Below are 21,623 nucleotides of genomic sequence, written 5' to 3'. Positions count from 1 at the left end.
ATATGCTTGCTTCATCAGTTGGGTCATTCCTTAGAAAAAGTTGACGAGTCTTGTGCAACACGCACAACAAGCTGGAGGAACTCAGCAGGTCGGGCAGAATCCGTGGAAACGAGCAGTCAACTTTTCGGGACGAGACCCTTCGTCAGCCCAAAACATTGACTGCTCGTTTCCACAGATGCTGCCCGACCTGCTGAGTTCCTCCAGCTTGTTGTGCGTGTTGCTTTGACCACAGCATCTGCAGTGTACTTCGTGTTAACAAGTCTTGTTGCAGTTGCATAAAATTTTGGTTAGACGACATTTGAAATATTGTGTGTAAGGAAGCGAAATGCCGGGAGCTGGTAGAGCGGGGCCAGAGACACGGCTGGGGGGCACAATGCGAGCCTGTAGAGGTTTTGCTGGCTACTCAGTGTGCAGAGCCTACACTCTCCTTGGCATTATGGGGGCTGCAAAGAAAGGAGCAGCCAGCAAAACCTCTGAGCCTATGGATCATGAGGCGTGACTCCTTAGGCCAGTGCTGCTGTGCCTGATCAACCCTGGCTGGACCGCCTGTGTGAGGGTGCCTGATGTTAAAGGAGCTGATGACCGCAGGATGCAGCGATGATGTGTCCTAGCGCATCCTGGGATATATTTCAACATTGTGTAGTTCTGGTCACCACTCACAAGAAGGGTGCAAACACTTTGGAGAGAGTGAGGTGAGGTTCAGCAGGGTGTTGCTTGGACTGGAGCTTATTAGATATAAGAGAGGTTGGACTAACACAGGTTTTTTTTCTCTCTGGAGCGTCAGAAGTTGAGGAATGTCCTGATAGAAGTATATAAAATTATGAGAGGCATAGATCAGGTTTAGATGGTGGGGTGGAGATACGTCTCTACCAAAGGAGGTGTAAGGCATTCCTTCCCTCTGCTATCTGCAGATCACCCTCGGGCAAGGTCTAACACCTGCTTAGCCCCCTGATCAGGGTCATGTGAAGCCGTGGGAGCAGGTGGTGGGTGGTCATATGAGCAGCTGTGGATAATCGTATATCCTGGTCATGTGACCACAGACACCAAGCAGACAATCTCTGATGAGTATTGATAATGGCTGGGGGTCACCCCTCCTGTGAGGGCAGTGCCACTTTTTCTCTACAAAGACCATGATTGCCCAAGTCATACAACATAGTACGTAACAAAAAGAACGATAGATCCAGTGGTTAGTGTTTTTCCATGGTGGAAATATCAAATGTTGGTTGACATAGGTTTTCACAGGAGATGTGTGGAGTTAGTTTTTTACCCAGTGAGTGGTAGGTAATTGAAACTTGTTACTGGGGAATGGTGAAGCAAATACAGTTGCAATATTCAGGAAGCATTTAGACAGACACATGAGTAGGCAGGCAGGGAGTAGACTGATTACGGCCATGTGTAGGCAGGTGAGATTAGTTAGAATACCATCATAGTCCGCGCAGACGTAAGACCAGAAGGTAGAAAAACAGAATAAGACTACTTGGCGGATCGAGTCTGCTTCTCCATTTCATCATGGCTGATCCATTTCCTTCTCAGCTACAATTTCCTACCTTCTCTGCGAGTCAGAATCAGGTTTAATATCACTGGCATACGTCGTGAAATTTGTTAACTTTGCAGCTGCAGTAGAATGCAGTCCATGGAGGAAATATAAGGAGGAAAACAATTTACAGGAAGTATATAAACAGGAGAAAATCTGCAGATGCTGGAAACCTGAGCTGCATAAACAAAATGCTGGAGGAACTTAGAGAACAGGCAGCATCTATGGAAAAAAGTACAGTCAATGTTTTTGGCCGAGACCTTTCGGCAGGGCTGGAGAAAGTAAGACGAGGAATAGACAGCTTTAAAATCTACTCCTTTCTTTGCTCCAGTCCTGCCAAAGGGTCTCGGTCAAAAAAGGTCGATGGTACTTTTCTCCATAGATGCTGCCTGGTCTGCTGAGTTGCTCTAGCATTTTGTGTTGTTACAGTAAGTGTGTGTGTGTGTGTGTATATATATATATATATATATATATATATATATAGATATTAAATAATTCAGATAAGTTGTGCAAAAACAGAATTTTTTTTAAAAATGAGGTAGTGTTCATGGGTTCAAAGTTCATTTAGGAATCGGATGGGAGAGGGGAAGAAGCTGTTCCTGAGTCACTGACTGTGTGCCTTCAGGCCTCTCTACCTCCTTGGTGGTAACAATGAGAAGAGGGTATGTGTTGGGTGATGGGGGGGTGGTCATTGATGAGGGAAAACATTTTTCCTAGGCACTGCTCCTTGGAGATGCCTTGGATACTGTGGAGACTAGTACTCATGATGGAGCTGACTAATTTTACAACTCCGAATAGCTTACTTCAATCCTGTACAGAGGCACCCCTCCCCAATGCGCTCCATAGTACGTCTGTGGAAGCTTTTGAGCATTTTGGGTGAAAAATAAAATCTCCTCAAACTCCTGATGAAATATAGTTGCTGTCTTGCCTTCTTTATAGCTGCATTGATATGTTGGGACCAGGTTAGATCTTTAGAGATTTTCACACCCAGGAACTTGAAACTGCTCACTCTCTCCACTTCTGGCCCCTCTGTGAGGATTAGATTGTGTTCCTTCATCTTACCCTTTCTGAAGTCCACAGTCAGCTCTTTGATTTTACTTATGTTGAGTGCAAGGTTGTTGCTGTGACACCACTCAAATGGCTAGTATATCTTGCCCCTGTATGACCTCCTGTCACCATTTGAGATTTTGCTAGTAACGTATCATGAACAAATTTATGGATGGCATTTGAGCTGTGCCCAACCACACAGTCATGAGTATATAGAGAGTAGAGCAGTGGGCTCAGCACATGTCCCTGAGGTACACCAGTTTTGATTGTCAGCAAGGTGGAGATGTTATTACCAATCCATGCAGATTGTTTTCCGGTTAGGAAGTTGAGGATCCAGTTGCAGAGGGAGGTACAGAGGCCCAGGTTCTGTAGCTATTCGATCAGGACTATAGGAATGATGGTGTTAAACGCTGAGCTATAGTCGATGAACAGCATCCTGTCATAGGATTGTCCAGGTGATCCCAGGCCGCGGGAGAGCCATTGAGATTGCGCCTGCTGTAGACTCAAATTGAAATGGGTCCAGGTCTTTGCTGAGGCAGAAGTTGATTCTGGCCATGGCCAACCTCCCAAAGCATTTCATCACCGCGATATGAGTGCTACTGACCGATGGTCATTAAGGCAGCTCTCACTGGTACAATTATTACCAGGTACTCCATCGGGGCCTGTCACCTTACAAGGGTTCACCCTCCTGAAAGACAACCTGGCATTGACCTCCGAGACAAAGATCAAGGGGTCACTGGGTGCAGCAGGGATCCTCAGAGCTGACTTATGCACATGGGCTACGCCGTAGCCCTGATTCTCACTTCTGCGTCGCTCTTGCGCCAAAACGCGAGTTGGCGGTGGGGTTTCTATGCCACTGTGTTCCGAGCTTTTTCGTGAGAGACATGGACAAGGAAATGCATTTCAAACATTTTCGCACGTTGGCAGGTAGATTTGACCATTTGGTTCATCTACTTTCGCATCGATGTACAGACATGGCGGAGAAGAAGCAACCGGAAATGCGTAGGAGGAAATGCGATGCTACCAAGCGGACCAATCACAGCTGTTGCGGTCTGCGTTGCCACGATGCGCGAGTTAATTTTTTGGGGAGGTGCACATCACCCTACAGTGTAGGGTATGGCGTAGGTACAGCGTAGGGCATGCAGTACCTAAGGCATAGATGTGATGCACAAGTATAGATCAGCCTTTACTCTCCCTTTCAAAACTAGCATAAAAGGCATTGAACTCATCTGCTAGCGAAGCTTGGCTGCCATTCATGATATTGGGTTTGCTTTGTAGGAAGTAATGTCTTGCAAACCCTGCCGAGTTGTCATGCATCAAATATCGCCTCCAATCTCACTTGGATTTGTTTTTAGCTCTTGAAAGAGCCCTCCGCAAGTCATACCTGGTTTTCTTATGCAGACCTGGGTTACCAGACTTAAGTACCACAGCTCTACCCCTCAGCAGATACAAGCTTCTTGGTTCATTCATGGCTTTTGGTTTGGAAATGTACGGGTTTTCGTAGGGACACGCTCATCCACAGAAGTTTTAATTAAGTACCTTTCATGGCCTGACTAATCAAGAGTCTTATCACCCTCTGCCTTAAATGTACCGCATGACTTGTCTTCCACATCTGCCTGCGGCAATGAATTGCACAGATTCAGCTCTCTCTGGCTAAATGGACATCCCTCTATTCTGAAGCTGTGCCCTCTGGTCCTAGGCTGCTCCACCATAGGAAACACAAAAAGAAGAGATGTGTAAAAGCCCGTCTGGTCTTGTGTAAACAGTGGCGTTGAGTTAAAGTTGCAACAACTCCTAGTGCCTCTAGATAGTGGCCAGCCTCTGAAGTCATGATTTAAATCATGAATTTTCACACCAGGATTACAATGTCTTGCTTTCTTATTCTCTGCAATATGCAAATGAGTTTGGATTGGAGCAGCCATCCAGTCCACTGGTTTCTTTGGTCTGGTACTAGGGAACTGAAGCCACTAGGTTTACAGAGTACCACGGAAGCAGTGTTGCCAGTTTCAGCTTGTAGATTCTAAGGAGACAATACTTTTTTCGCTTTCACCTTTGTTCACCTTTGTGGAATACTTGTACCAGCTGTTTGCTAGAAAGTTGCTTGGGCACAAAGGCTGAGAAAGGATCTGGATTTTGTGGCTAGAAAGGACCTTCCTATTGCTCTAGGGCCATGGACATTCAGCCTTAAAGTTACAAGTGATACACCATAGAAACAGGCCACTTGGCCCATCTTGTTTGTCCATGCTGACCATGGTGTCCAGCTAAGCAAGTTCCATTTTCTTCAGTTCAACCCATATATCCCTAAGCATTTTAAATGTTGTCAATGTACCCACCTCAACCAGTTTCTCTGGCAGCCCCTTCCTGAGTCCAAAGCTCAGTGTAAGTTTATTACTGAAGTATGTATACCATAAACACGAGAAATTCTGCAGATGCTGGAAGTCCAAAGCAACACACACACAGTCCTAGAGGAACTCAGCACCATCTGTGGAAATGAATAAACCATTGATGTTTTGGCCAAGACCCTTCTTCAGGACTGAAAAGGAAAGGGGAAGATGCCCGAATAGAAAGGTGGGTGGAGGAGAAGGAGGACTAGCTGGAAGATGACAGGTGAAGCCAGATGGGTGGGAAAGGTAAAGAGCTGGAGAGGAAGGAATTTGATAGGAGAGGAGAGTGGACCGTAGGAGGAAGGGATGGGAGGGGGCACAGGGGGAGGTGATAGGCAAGTGAGAAGAGGTAAGTGTGGGGAATAGAAGGGAGGAGGAGGGAAAATATTATTACCAGAAGGAGAAATTGGTATTCATGTACACCTTGAGATACATTTTCTTGCAGGCACCCACAGGAAGACAAAGAAATACAATAGAATTCATGTAAAGCCACACACAACAAAGACAACAGATATCCAATGTGAAAAAGGGGACATCTGGCACAAATAGTTTTTTAAAAAGTAAACGAATAGGACCTAGAACGTGAGCTGCAAAGTTCCCAGAGGTTGGTAAGGAGCCACCCTGCTCGGCATGCAGAAGGACCCTTTTAAATCTTACCCTTTTCACTTTACAACTATGCCCTCTAGATTTTGTTTCCCTTTCCCTGGGGGGGGGGGGGAAGACTGAGCATTCACCCTGTCAATACCCCTCATAGTTTTATATTCCTCTATGAGGTCAACCCTCAGACTCCTGCATTCCAGGGAATAAAGTCCTATCTTGCCAGTCTTTTAGTCACCTTGGCTTGAAAAATTTTACCTCTTCTCACCTGTTTATTACTTCCCCCTGGGTCCCCTCCTCCTTCCCTTTCTCCTGTGGCCCACTCTCCTCTCCTACCAGATTCCTTCTTCACCAGCCCTTGACCTTTCCCAGCCACCTGGCTTCACCTCTCACTTTCTAACTAGCCTCCTTTCCCTCCCCCCACCTTTTAATTCTGGCATCTTCCATCTTCTTGCACAGTCCTAAGGAAGGGTCTCAGCCTGAAGTGTGGAATATCTATTCATTTCCATGGATGCTGCCTGACCTGCTCGGTTCCTCCGGTATTTTGTGTATGTTGCTTTGGATTTCCAGCATCTGCAGACTTTCTCATGTTTATAATGTCCTGGTATTTAAAATGCCACACATACAGAACAGTTAAAACGATTGAGTGTAATTCTCCATTCCACTTTCATTCTGGCCTTTCTGTTCTCAGCCCACAACGTTGCTCAAAGACCAGTTCTCACCTTTCTGTTTATATCCTTTCAAATACAATACTGAGTTCAGATCATTAACCAGACAGCAGGTATTGGCGGTGATTCTGCTGTTGTCATTACCAGCCCTTCTCTACACAGGGCAGCAGAGACAGGAGGAGGGCACCTATCTCCTGGAGCCTTTTCCAGCATTCACTGAGATTGCAACTGATCTCAGATTCAGATTTGTTGATATATATCCATTGAAGCATACAGTGAAACCTGTTGGTTGCGTTAACAACCAAGGATGTGCTGGGGGCAGCCCACAAGTGCTCCCACACACTCTGGCACCAACATGGCATCCCCAGAATGAACAGCACAAGCAACAACTGCAACAAAATTAAACGAGACAACAGCAACACAAGTCCCTTTCCTACCCTCCATCCCACCCTCGTAATCTGATGTAATTCCATGTACCCACCTCCATCCATATCTCTGGATACCGTTTGTTGGCTAAAAATCTATCATCTGTCTTTTTCACTGCCCTTTAATAACTCATTATCAATCTCAAGTTTAAAATTAATCATTTATTGTTGTTTATGGTAAATTCACAAATTTATGTCCCCCTTTCCCAGGTTTCCTCCTGAAAGTCAAAGTAAAATTTATTAACAGAGTACATACATATCACCACATACAACCCTGAGATTCTTTTTTCTGCAGGCATACTTCGCAAACTGTTAACAGGATCAATGGTGTGGCTCTAATTATTTTGGCTGTACCCCTTAATCTTTGTTTAATTAGTGTATAAGTGGTTTAACTACTTTATGAATATCTTGAAAATTTATTGGATCATCCATTATCCTTTTAAAATCTGTCAAATCTACTTGTAGTTTGACTTTGTAACGTCCAGTGATACTCCGCTCCCAGGCCAATATATCCAGGACACAATAAGTCTCCCCATTGCATCCAGCTGGGGCTTTGTACAAATCTAACGTAAATCGCACATCGCATATTCTAGTCCTCTTAATGTAAGCAGCTCCTGTGAGAGGTGGAAAATACTCTCATAAGGTCAGTGGTTTTCTCAGCAGCATTGAAATCTGGTCTTTATGAACAAGAGAACAGATTCATCTTGTGCTGCAGAAATTTGTTCAAAATTTCTTATACTGAAGGAGAACCAAATAAAACCATGATCAGAATTGGGCTTATTATCACTGACATACTGCATGTCAAGAAATTTGTTGCTTTGTGGCAGCAGTACAGTGTAAGACATAAAAAATAACCCAGCCCAAAACGTTGACTGTTCCTCTCTATGGGTATTGCCTGACCTGCTGAGTTCCTCTGGCATTTTGTTTGTGTTGCTCTGGATATCCAGCATCTGCAGAATCTCTTCAGCTTATAAAAGTTAATGTTACAAAAATTAAGTTACAATAAGTAGTCCAAAATGTTTGGTTGCTCTTCCAGTACAGGATATCTTGAGCAGATTTCTGCAGTTTTCTCTTTGATAACCCATTGAGTTCAATTTCAGCAGGACACTGTTGATCAGAGTTACCAGACTTTGTTTTCCAGGATAAGCTGAGTGTTCTGTGAGGAAAGGTAGAGTCAAATTGATTAATGCTCGCTAGAATTGAATGTTACAGTTCTGAAAAGAATCGACTTGGTAGATAGTGTAAACATTTCCAAGGCCCCTAATTGTTTCTCACTTTACTACTTCAACTATTTTTATTCTTCATCTTAATGTCCAAATTGGGTCATTGCACACTGGCCCAAAGTCCATCTGCTACAGATCTTCTAATAGTCTGTTTTGACAGGCTTTTCCTGCTAACAAACAGGTTTTCTTTTTACAAGCATTGATGAGCTGATTTTGTCCATAAGTCAGAAAGTACATAAAAGTCCCTTGATTATGGTAATCATGCCTCTAGTGTATTAGACTGAGTGGCATCAAAAACAAATAAGAGCAATTATTAAAATTGGAGGAAACTTTTTCTGCTGTCCATGAGAATGAACATATGTATGACCGTCAGACTCGGGGAATAATATGGGAGCTCGCTTATATCTACAAGTATCCGTAAGTTGTCAACGTTGGTGTCGTTGGTAATGTTGGGGGTGCAGCTCTTAATTGTTAAATAGCTTGAATAATTGAAAACCCAATCACATAACAAGAGCAGTGTGGTACCATTGTCACATGTTGCCAATTAAGCTTCCCTGCCGTTTACTCTTATCCCCAATTTCTTCCATTCAGCCATTTTTAGCTTTAGCTCAGAGTGCCTGATGAAGCACTTGATCAAAGACCCTCTGGAAATCCATATAAATAACACACCCCGACCAAAATCTAAGTCACCTCTTCAAAAAGTTGAATCGGGTTTGTTGAGTATGATAACCTTCCCTTTTCAAATTTAGGTTTGTCCTCTCTGTTCAGCTGAAAAAGGTCCAGTGCTTGCTTCCTCTGCAATGTTCTGTCAAGAGATGTGAAGCATATTGCTTTACACTGATTTGTTCCTCTTGTTTTTATTCGAATAGCAGAAAGGAATGCAAATCTCCAATCAAAAGATTCAAAGTCAAGTTTATTGTCATATGCACAAGTACGTGTATGCGTAGATGCAAAGGAAGAGTTAACTTGCATCAGTATCACAGTCACATAGCATCAGATAGGCAGGATTCAGGAGAAAAACATAAATTAAACATAATTTCTTCATTAGAAGACAGCACAAGGGCCATTTTTGTGCAAAGTACTTACTCCAGTGTCACAGTGTTGCTAAACTCCAGTGATTAGAGTTGTGGATCAAGACTGAGATGGTTGAAGAGAAATGGCTCCTTGAGCCTGGTGGTGCTGGACCTCAGGATTCTGTACCTCCTGCACGATGGTAGCTGTGAGTAGATTACTTGGGTCATGTTGTGGAGATCGTTGATGATGGATGCTACCTCCTTGAGCAGCACTTCCTGTAGATCCAGGGTCCACAGTTAAATGGTAGGGGCCCATGGCATAAAAAAAGGTTGGAAACCCCTGCTCTAGATAAAACTTTTGCAACTTTATAATTAAAGCATCTGGGAAGACTTCATAGACTTTATTTAAAATCCTGGGATGGGAAATCTTTTTATCCTGAAAATTGGTCACTCTAGCTTCATTATTCTCTTCATTACTGGTATTTTTCCACATTATTAGTTTTTTGGGAATGTCCAGGGAACTGTTCGCTGAACTGTAACTATTGATGTTACTATTCAACATGCCAACAGTTATTATTATTTATAGGATGCTTCTAATAAGTTTTCAGTGGGCTCAAATATATTCTTATCATCCTTGTTTACTGCAATACCTGGAAAGTGTTCTATATTCATTTTGACATGTTTTGGGACTTTTCCAGATTTTTCAGAACTATCTTTCTTTCTGAGTAATTTTCGTATCTTTTTGAATCTGCTGAGATATTGCTTGTAAGTTTAGTTTCATTTTGTATACTCCTGGCCCATCTTCAGACCTTCTGGCCAGTAAAATAGTGGTTAGCACAGTGCTTTACGGTACAGGCGACCTGGGTTCCATTCCTGCCACTGCCTGTAGGGAGTTTGTACATTCTCCCGACTGTGTGGGTTTGCTCCAGCTGTTCCGGTTTCCTCCCACAGTCCAAAGATTTAATGGTCAGTAGGTTAATTGGTCATTATAAATTGCCCCTTGATTAGGCTAGGATTAAATCAGGGTAAAGCTGGAAGGGCCAACTCCGTGCTGTATCTCAATAATAAAATGATACTAATAGTAAACCAATTGCTGTCACAACCCTGAGTCATTGGTAGAGTATTCTGAGGACTCTTGAGTTTTTTATTATTTTTTTTGTATTTGTTCTGTTTTATTAATTATAATTGCGAAGTATTGTTGTGCTTTTAATTTGTTATGTGTTATCATCAGGTCTTCTCTAGTTCACAATTTAAGTTGCAGTTGTCCTTGGATACTTCCAGTTAATTCTCCTTGGGGCTTTGCAAGTGACCAATAAGAACCCTTGGACTTTTGTCTCATATCAGAACGGTTACTTATAAATTTGTCAAGAGTCCAGGGTTTTAATGAGCTGGGCACTGATTCCTTCATGCCCTGGAGTGTATTTAAAGGGGCACCGCTAACCCCCCCCCCGGGTCTCAGTTGTCCTGATCCTTACCAAATGAAGCTATGGCCGAGTTATTCCGAGTTATCCAAGACCTTGTAATTTCTACTGTTTTGTTTTGTCTCTTTTGTTAATAAAAGAGCATGAAAAATTGCTCTTTGGACCTATCTTTTGTTCTTCCAGCATTAATTACCCATCTCTAACTTTCCATTAAGAAGATGGTAGTATGCCCATTATTAAATTGTTGGTGAAGATATTCTGACGTTGGAGTTGAGCTGGGAATTCCAGGTTCAGCCCAGTAAAAATGAAGCAATATTGTTAAATGTCAGAGTGGTGTATGACTTTGAGGACTATCTACAAGTGGTAATGTTGCCATCTGCTTGCTGTCTTTTTCCTCCTTAATGGTGGAGGTCACGGGTTTTGGAGGTGGCGTCAGATTACCTTGGACACTATATTGAACTGTCACTGCCTTTTGCCTTGTTCCTGAACCTGTTTGTCATTTAACCATCCTTGTTTCCCATCCTCTGTGTTCTCTCTTGCTCTCTGTCTCTCACTTTTGATCTTTCTTTGTCCCTCATTCACACCCTTGCTCACGCTTTCTTTTGCTCTCTCTTGCTCTTTCTCACACTTGCACACGTTCTTGCTCTTTTTCATCTCATGCTGTCTCTCTCTCTCTCTCACTCTTGCATTCTCTTTCACTTTTTCACTTCTGTGCTTGCTTAACTCCTATTAAAATTTGTGTGCGGTTGACAAGTTCCCTCCGACTGCATGTTTTTCATTCCCCCACTCACACTGTCCGTCCCAGATGCTCTGGTTTCCTCCTGACATTCCAAAGACGTGTTGGTTGGTACATCAGCTAGCCACTGTAAATTACCCTGGTGTACATGGGAGTGGGTGAATCAGAGCGGCATCTATAGGCTTGGCAACTAACGAATTACAGGGAAATTAGTTGGGGGGGGGATTGTGCCCTAGTCAGCATAGATCCAGTGGGCCAAATGGCCTCCTTCCTACGTTGCTTGGAAATACAAGAAGCATCTTTAACTATTTACAGTTCTGATAAATGATATTGACCTCAGAATGCATGTCTGAGTATTTCCATCATTAAACCTGTTAAAGAGGACACGGTTAATTGTAACAAGATGAAAATCAGTATTAGAATCAGGTTCAATATCACCGGCATATATCGTGAAATTTGCTAACTTTGCAGCAGTAGTACAATGCAATACATGATATATATATATATATATATATATATATATATATAAAAAGTTAGAATAAATAGTGCAAAACTGAAATAAATTTAAAAAGTTCAGTGATGTCCATTTAGAAATTGGACTGCAGAGGGGAAGGAACTGTTCCTGAATTGCTGAAAGTGTGCCTTCTGGCTTCTGTACCTCCCTTCCTGATGACAGCATTGAGAAGAGGATATGTCCTGGGTGACTGGGGTCCTTAATGATGGCTGCCAGCTTCCTGAGGCATTTCTCATTGAAGATATTTCGGATACTTATGGAGGCTAGCACCCATGATGGAGCTCACTAATTTTACAACTCTCTACAGCTTATTTCGGTCCTGTGCAGTGGACCCCTCCCCATATCAATGAGCCTGCTAGAATGGGTTAGCACGCAGACTGTAAATTTTGCATCTGCCTGAGGAAGTGAACATTCAATTCAACAGCCTGTGACTGTGAGAAACGCGGAGAAAGCATTTAACTTTTTAGAATTTGGTGAAGATGGAAGATAGGTTCTTGATTAGTAAAGGTATCCAAAGTGAGATGGCAGCAGAATGGGGTTGAGATGGAAAAATCAGAATGGCAGAGCAGACGTAATGGGCTGAGTGGCCTAAATCTGTTTCTCTCTGTTATGGACGAAGTGCTATCTATTGATGATAATGAATGATCTATTGTCTGTAGTGAATGACAGCTTCTGCAGTCTCACAGGGCAGCTGAGTAGCACCGTGGTTAGCACCATGCTACACAGTACCATCGACCAGGGTTCAATTCCCATTGCTGTCTGTAAGGCGTTTGTACGTTCTCCCTGTGACCGCGTGGATTTCCTCCAGTGCTCTGGTTTCCTCCCACATTCCAGAGACGTTCTGGTTGGTAGGTTAATTGTCCCGTGATTAGGCTAAGATTAAATCAGGTGATTAATGAGTGGCGTGAGTCGAAGTACGGGAAGGGCCTACTCTGTTGTGTATGTTAATAAGTATAAAACAATAAAATAGTCGTAGATGGACTGTAGTTTATTCAGAGGCAAAGTAGGTGATATGGTCGTTCAAGGCAGCTTTCGAAACACAGGTGATCCAGCCTTTCACTTGAATTCTATCTTCCTACCCAATTCCCATTAACTCTCAATTTGCAAACAACTTTAGAAAATACCTCAGCAACCACAGTTCTCTGTGACCGCAAGTTACAAAGATTCACATCTCTTCTAAAGGAATTAGTTTTTGTTTCAGTCTTAACAGGTTGAGTAGTTGTAAATTCCTTTATCGGGAACATGTGTCAGAATATGTTGTGAAAATCGCTCTAGCAGTGCAATGCAATACATAATAATAGTGGGAAAACAACTGTGAATTGTATCGTTAAATTAAATAAATATTGCAAAAATAGAAATAAAAGGGTACCCGTGAGGTGGTGTTCATGGGTTCAATGTCCATTCAGAAATCGGATGGCGGAGGGGAAGAAGCTGTTCAGGTGTCGCTGAGTGTATGGCTCCGGGCTTCCTTACCTCCTTCCTGATGGTGACAGGCATGAGTTGGATGATGGGGGAATTTCTTAATGATGGACATCACCTTTTTGAGGCATTGCTTCTTGAAGATGTCCTGGTTACTATGGAGGCTAGTGCTTATGATGGAGCTAAGTTTACAACTCTCTGCAGCTTACAGTTTACTATCTTGAGGTTATTTTGATCCTGCGCAGTAGCCACCTCTGCACCCCCACCCCTGGAAACGAGACAGTGATGCGGTCAGTGTACCCAGTATCCTTCCCAGCAAGTTTGCCCTGAGCCTTCCAGAAAGTAAAGGTTTGTTCTCAGTCTGTCCTTCTCTTCCCAGCAATCAATCACTGCCTCTGAAGCAAGCCGTTTCTTCCTTGAATAAGGAGACCAGAACTGTATAGAGTCGCTCACGAAATCCTTCAACAGTTGTAGTCACCGGAGACTATTGGTGCTGGATTCTGGAGCCACAATTCGAAGGAACACTGGATTGAGCATCTTCTCGGGGCGAGGGGTGTGGGATGGAAACTCGGGTCAAGATCCTGCATCAGGATTCAAAGGAGTGATAGCTGATTATAAAGCAGAGGGGGAGTGGTCAGATAGAGGCCAGAGGTGATTGGTGCCTTCCTTCCTAGGCGACTAGCTGGAGTGCAAATCAGCTTGAGGAGTCCATCCGACATGACAAAGAACTGAGCTTTAATTTCATTCTCCTCAGTAATCCTGCAGGTGACACTTCATGTCACAAATTCAAGGAAATCTGTAACTAAGTATAAAAGTTGTGGAAGTTTCCCCAATATCAAGAAGGCGATGAGGACTAAATTATCAGCCAAAATGTTGCTAATGGGATTTTCACATTCTTAGGGGTCATTTAACTCCAAAGAATTTTTCTTGTGCATAATAAATGACATTGGATGCAATCAGTGGCTACTTTATTAGGTCCACATGTACACCTCATTCAAGCAAATATGTAATCAACCAATCGTGGCAGCAGCTTAGTGTGTTAAAGCATGTGTACACCGTCAAAAGGCTCAGTTATTCAGACCAATCATCAGAATGGGGAAGGAATGTGATCTAAGTGGCTTTGATTGTGGAATAGTTGTTGGTGCCAGAAGGGGTGGTTTGAGTTTCTTAGAAACTGCTGATCTCCTGGGGTTTCCACACACTACAGTCCCTAGAGTTTACAGAGAAGGGTGCGAGAAAACAAAAAAGACAGTCAGTGAGTGGCAGTTTTGTGGATGAAAATTCCTTGTTAATCAGAGAGATCAGAGGAGAATGGCTAGCAAACACGAGAAAATCTGCAAATGCTGGAAATTCAAAGCAACACACACAAAGTGCTGGTGGAATGCAGCAGGCCAGGCAGCATCTATAGGGAGAAGCGCTTTTGATGTTTTGGGCCGAGACCTTTCGTCAGGTCTAACTGAAAGGAAAGGTAGTAAGAGATTTGAAAGTAGGAGAGGGAGGGAGAAATGCAAGACCGGAGGGGGTGGGGTGAATCTGAGAGCTGGAAAGGTGATTGGCAAAAGGGATACACAGAATGGCTAGACTGGTTCAAGCTAACGAGAAGGCGACAGCAACTCAGATAACCACACATTACAACAGCAGAGTGCAGAAGAGCTTCTCTGGATGCGCAAATCGTCAAACCTTGAAGTGGATGGCCTACAGCAGCAGAAGACCGCGACGCGCTCCCCTCACGTACCTAATAAAGTGGTCACTGTGTGTATGTGCAACTAGTGAGGATAAAATGAAAAAGATTTTGCAAGGCTTTTAACAAAATGTGTTGCAAGGTCACGGTTTAAAAAAACGTGAGAGATTCTGTGAAGAATTGACATAATTTTTTTTTGCTGAGTACAATAGTGATACCAGTCCACTTTTTAACTTTCTACATTTAGCAGACGGGCACATAGGTAATCACTGTCTAGGAGTGACAGAAACTGTGTCACAAATTAATCATGTACTTACTGTGGATGTTCTGGAGTAGCAGGGAAAGTCACGATCCAAATTGAGCAGCACCTGTGCACCAGACTTAATTATGTATGTCTGGTTTAAGTGCCAAGAACCCTTTTGTGTTATTCAGTGTATGACCCTGCCAAACAAGAAAGCTCTGTAAATTGTATTTATAGAATACTTCATCACTTCTGTAATGCCTTCATCACTTCCAGTGATAGACACTGATGTGTGCTGGACAGAGAGGCTCAGTAATAGTCTTGACTCTCCAAGACTCTGCAAGTCAACTCATCCTTCCCTCAGACATCTTGTTTCTCAAACCACTATCAGTCCTTATCAATACACGTTCACTGTTGCAAGGTTACCGAGTTTTCAATGGAACTGTGGAATTAGCATCGGGTGGCAGGGTGGAGATACATCTCTGCCAAATGAGGTGTAAGGTGCTCCTTCCCTCCACTAGCCTGTAAGTCACCCTTGGGCAAGGTGTAGCACCTGCTTCGCTCCCTGATCAGGGTCACATGAAGCCACGGGAGCAGGTGGTGCAGATCACAAGTCCTAGTTATGCAAGCTCTAGCACCAGGCAGACAATCTCTGAAGAGTATTGATAATGGCTGGGGTCCCCTGTCTTGTAAGGACACTGCCCAGAAGAAAGTAATGGCAAACCACTTCTGTTGAAAAAATTTGCAAAGAACAATCATGGTCATTGACCGTGATCACCTGTCGTCATACGACACGGCACATAATGATGATGGGTGATCACGATCAATGGCCATGAAGTAGGATGTGATTATGGACAATGAACTTTCTCAGTCTTATGATTTATATATTCTGTGTTCTGTGTTTTCCCACATACTTCCTTATTTATTTTGGTGCTGGGGAGGGTGTTGACATTCTTACTGCATTTTTGTGCAAGGGAGGGGGCTTGGGAGCTGATATTCTGATTGTGTTTTTGTTTGGGGAAGGGTGGGTTTGGGGGGAGTTGATGATCATGTTGCCATTCTTTTTTTTGTGTGGGGGGGCTGGATTTGCTGTTTCTCTTTGAACTGACTTCCATGGTTTTTCTTTGTTTGATGGGTCTCTGGAGAAGAATAATTTCGGAGTTGTATATTGCACACATACTTCGATAATAAATGAACCTTCAAACTTTGGGTTGCACTGGACTAGGTTTAGATCCACCAAGATATTGCCCAAATAGAAGAGTTTTCGGTTCAAGGAAAGATTGGCTAGGCTGTGTCTGTTTGGTAGAAGTGTATAAAATAGTGAGAGGCATACATAGATACTAAGAACCTTTATCCATGGTGAGGCTGTCTAACATGAGAGAGCAGAGGTTTTAGGTGAGATGGGGCTTGGGGTAAGAGGGGAAAGTTTTCTGCACAGAGAAGCCTTGCTATTTGTAACATCAAGCCAGAGGAGATGCTGCAGGCAGATCCAATCACAGCATTTTAAGAGATTATAGACCAGCACTTGAATAGAAAGATACAGATCTAATGTGGAGCAACACACAAAATGCTGGAGGAACACAGCGGGCCAGGCAGCATCTATAGAGGGAAGTAATAAACAGTCAACATTTTGGGCCAAGACCTTTCATCAGAACTGGAAAGGAAGGGGGAAGAAGCCAGATTAAGAAGGTTGGGGGTGGGTGTGAGAAGGCGTACACAATCTGGCAGGTGAGAGGTGAAGCCAGATGAAGGGGAAGGTGTTTCGAGGAGTGGGGGGATGAAGTGAGGAGCTCGCAAGTGATAACTGAAAAAGGTAAAGGGCTGGAGAAGAAGGAATCTGATAGGAGAGGAGAGTAGAAAGGGAAGGAGGGGGAGCACTAGAGGGCGATGATAGGCAAGTGAGGAGAAGGGAAGGAGTATGAGGGGAGGCAGAATGGGGATTTGAAAAAAATAGGAGGGGGGGGAAATTACTGGAAGTTAGCGGATTTGCTCTTCATGCCATCTGGCTGAAGCTACCCAAATGATATATGAGGCGTTGCTCTCCAACTTGAGTGCAGCCTGAACTTGGAGGCCATGCACCAACTTATCTGAATTCCCAGGCATGGAAAGTAGAATTGAAATGTGGGACCAGCGGAAAATCCCACAGTTTGGAAGCCTTACCAGTTGAGCAGAAAGTCACAGACTTGTGCATGTTTTGAGTAGTAACTGCTATGTACCTACACGCATGGGCAAACTGTTTCCTTTCTAACCCATTGGGCATGAGAGTCTCGCGATTTCCCTGTTTCTCATGACAAGATGAAAATGATGTGGCAAGAGTTTGAAGACCACAACAAATAATTAGTTTAAATGTTCTGACTCGCACATAAACCACCCACTCTTTTAAGGCATACATACAGTGCCAATAAATACATTTGCAAACAGTTTGTAAGTAGGTGATTAGGATGGAATCCCAGGAAGTTTCCAGTCTGGATTGTTGCATTATCCTGAGGACTCTTGCAGAGCAAGTCTTGGTTGAGCTTGCGGCTTCAACATTCGTATTTCCTGAAACCATTCACATGGAATCTTGTTTATTACAAAATGCTAGAAACACTCAACAAGTCAGGTAGCAATTTTGGAAACAGAAACTGTGTGGAAGGGGACTTGCAAGAAATCTACAACTCATGTTCTGCTATTTTTTTAATTATTATTTGCATAATTTGTCTTTTTTCACGTTGGGTGTTTGACAGTTATTGTTTACCTATAGCTTTTCATAAATTCTATTTCATTTATTTTCATATAAATGCCAGCAAGAAAATTAATCTCAAGACATTAACTAGTAAGCTTTAGAGAGTTGTAAAATTAGTCAGCTCCATCATGGGCACTAGGCTCCATAGTATCCAGGACATCTTCAAGGCGTGGTGCCTCGGAAAGGTGACATCCATTATTGAGGACCCCTATTACCCAGGACATGTCCTTTTCTCATTGTTACCATCTGGAAGGAGGTACAGAAGCCTGAAGGCACACACTCAACGATTCAGCAACAGCTTCTTCCCCTCTGCCACCAGATTTCTGATTGGACATTGAACTCATGAACACTACTTCACTACTTTTTATTGCACTACTTATTTAATTTAACTATTTATTAAATATATTCATGCTGTAATTTACTAATTTTTCTCTGTTATTATGTATTGCATTGTACTGCTGCTGCAAAGTTAACTAATCTCCTAAGTCAGTGATATTAAACCTGATTCTGGTTGTGGTACGTACTTTGATAATATATTTACTTGACTTTGACTTAATATATTAGGCCCATTCATCAGAAATCTGGAATCCTGTTTGTCCATCACAGCATGTACTGAAGAGGTTGTGCAGTGAGCATTGTGCTAAGGACAATGGCCTATCACTTGAGCTTTGCATGCCCAGGTCTAATTGTGTCACTGCTGACAGGATTAGGGCCACTTGTTTGCCCTGACTGGTGGACAGGAGTTTTTGTGTGTATAACTGGTGAACCCTTCAGCTTGTGCATCAGTCAAATGTATTTTAAAGTGGACAATTTTATCCAGGTTGAAAGTGAACATGAAGCCAAACATTAGAAAGTTTTGAGAAGAACGGGCCATTTAGCCCAACAAAGCTTGTCAAATTCCTACTCGTATTATTAGTTGAAACAACTATCGAGTTTAGATTTGAAAGTCACTAAGGTACTACACTCAACTACACAACTCGATAGTTTGTTCCATGTGCCCACAACTCGCTGTATAAAGAAATGCTTCCTGACATTTCCCTTCAACCAGTCTCTACTTCTAGCCCCGTGTCCTCATTGATGGATTAATTCTGAAGTAGCAGCTGGCTTCCTCCTTACTTACACCCTTAATGATTTTGAATACTTCTATCATGTCTCCTCTCATTCTACGTCTACTCAGGTGAAAAAGATGTCGCTCTTTCAATCTTTCTTCTTAGCTCATAGTCTGTAGACCTGGAATTCGAGTCTTGTCACCCTTCTCTGAAATCTCTCCAGTGCCTTTACATCTCTCACACAATATGGAGATCAAAATTGTACACGGTACTCAAGGTGTGGCCTCACAAACACATCAGACCATCTTAAGGAGAGCATCTGTAGACAAGAACTCCACTGAGAGCGTTACATAGCCCAACACTCTATTAGTCTTCTGTGCATTATCTAGATAGTGATAGTGATGAGTCTACCAGGATGGCCAAGTCTTCATACAGTGCACTTTCTAACTCAAGACCCTCCATTGTATATTTATATCTGATATTTCTACTTAATATATGTAATATTTTACATTTACTTGCAGTAAATTTCATTTGCCATTTATCTGCCCTCATCAGGATGTAACGGTATTGATTCTGCTGCCTGAATATTATCAGCCTGTCCCCCTAGCAAACTTTACTAACTATTTTTTCCCTTGCTTATTCTTGAATGTTCTTATTATTGAATGTTTTTGAGCCAATTCTGCACCCATTCACATACTTACCCTGAGTCCCTAACTCCTGTTATTTGATTATTAACCTCTTGTGAGGCGCCTTGTCAAAAGCCTTCCGAAAGTCCAAGTAAATGATGTCAACCACTCTATAGTTATAATAAATTTTAGTTGCCTCTTCATGGAGCTCCAGCATGTTAGTAAAACATGATTTTTCCCTTTCTGAACCCGTGCTGGCTTTCTGCTAACATGCCTATTCTTATCATCTGCTTTTCCATCTCATTCTTTATTATTGTTTCCATTATCTTGCCTTTGATACACATTAAGCTTGCTGGTCTAAAGTCACTTGGGTCGGTGCAATCGCCCTCCTTATACACTGGGTCAAAGTTAGCTCCTTTCCTGTCCTTTGGGATTTCTCCAGTCTTCACTAACTTTTGAAACATGCTCTGTTAGGGGTTTGTATATATAGTCAGAGACCTCTTTAAGTACCCTTGGATATATGTTGTCTGGCCCTATGTCGGCTTATTTGACTGTCCTACTTCCTGCATACAGGCAGAGCCTAAAGAGCGAGTTTCCAGAGATCAAGACAACTAAGAGGTGGTCGCACAAGGCTGAAGAACAATTACAGGATTGCCTTGAGTCTGTAGACTAGGTGGCGTTCAAAACGTCATTGTAAGGACATGAATGACTACACCAGGGTTGTTACAGACTCTATTAAAACAGTGGCGGAAGAGTGTGTCCCCACAGAATTATTCAAGATTTTCCACAATCAGAAGCCCTGAATGAACAATGAAATCCAGAACCTGGGTAGAGCCAGATCAGAGGCATTCAAGCCTGGAGATCAAGAATGCTACAAGAGGTGTAGGTATGATCTCCTGAAAGTTATCTTTTGAATGATGTGGAGATTCCAGACTAGATTGGAACCAACGAGGGATGTTCGACAGCCGTAGCAGGGTTTCAATGCTATAACCTCCTACAGAGTTAAATCTTGTGGTTTATGAGACAGCAGAGCTTTGCTTTCGGATGAGAGTGCCTTCAATGCTCGCATTAATCACTAGAACCGGAAGGAGCCAATGCACACCCCCATGTCTGACGATGACCCTTTGGTCTCAGTATCTGAAGATGATGTGTGGGCTGCCTTCAGGAGAGTAAATCCAAGGAAAGCCTCTGGTCCTGATTGAGTACCTGACCGAGTACTGAAGATCTGTGTCACTCAGCTGGCTGGAGTATTCACAGATATCTTCAAAGTCTCACTCCGGCACTGTCTGGTACTCACCTGCTTCAACTGTATAAGTGCCCAGGAAGAGCGTGGTAACGGGTCTAAATGACTATCGCCCAGTGGCACTTACATACACAGTGATGAAGTGTTTTTCGAGGCTGGTGTTGAAGAATATCAATTCCTGTTTGAGTGGCCACTTGGATCTGCTCCAATTTGCCTACCAATGCAACAGGTCTACAGCAGATTCTATCTTGTTGTCTCTTCTCACAAGAGAAAAAAGGAAACAACAATAAATAAATAAATGGGTGGCAGAGGGGTGCCAGGAAAGTGGGGGGGGGGGTTGCAGGTGCAGACTCCGGGCAAGGCCATTTGATTCCTAATAATTGGTTTATTGATCATTACAGAATATCTCTCTGGTGCTTCCTGCTCTCTCCCCTCTACCTTCTCCTTTACCCAACCATGACTCCTCTCCCCCTGCCTCATTCCCACTCTCAGTCCACAATAGAGACCCAGATCAGAATCAGGATTATCATCACTCTCATATGTCTTGATTTTTGTTTTTTTTTCCCACAGCAGCAGTACAATGCAATATATAAAATTACCACAGTACTGCAAAAGTCTTAGCACGTATATATGTGTGCTGAGAGCTTTGCACAGTACTGTATGTGTTAAGTTATAATACCATACATTTGTGGATTGACATGAACTAATTCAGTCAGTTACTGAGAAAAACTGATCCTCAAATTTCTAATTAATGGAATCAACATTTTTATGGAAGTGATCATGTTCTCGATATTTATTGCTTATTTATTTATTATTATTATTATTATTATTTATTTTTCTTTTGTATTTGCACAGTTTGTTCTCTTTTGCATGTTGGTTGTCCACCCTGTTAGGTGCGGTTGTTGATTCTATTAAGTTTCTTGGATTTACTGAGTGTGCCCACAAGGAGAAAATGAATCTCAGGGTTGTATGTTGTAACATCTATCTGCTTTAATAATACACTTACTTGGAACTTTGAACTTTGAGGACGTACAAACTGCTTCCAGACAGCGTTAGAATTGAACTCCAAACTTGGAC

The 21,623-nt window shown here is 42.7% G+C and overlaps 1 protein-coding gene across 1 annotated transcript in view; it reads left to right on the top strand.

The window, feature by feature from the left end:
- Positions 1 to 21,623, top strand: part of LOC132407020 (chromodomain Y-like protein 2) — a 208,633-nt gene that overhangs the window by 20,861 nt on the left and 166,149 nt on the right. The window lies entirely within an intron of this gene.

Source organism: Hypanus sabinus, chromosome 17, assembly GCF_030144855.1.
Source record: "Hypanus sabinus isolate sHypSab1 chromosome 17, sHypSab1.hap1, whole genome shotgun sequence".
Taxonomy (NCBI): domain Eukaryota; kingdom Metazoa; phylum Chordata; class Chondrichthyes; order Myliobatiformes; family Dasyatidae; genus Hypanus; species Hypanus sabinus.
The sequence above is the reverse complement of the archived record's forward strand: the minus strand, read 5'-3'. Positions and strand labels throughout refer to the sequence as shown.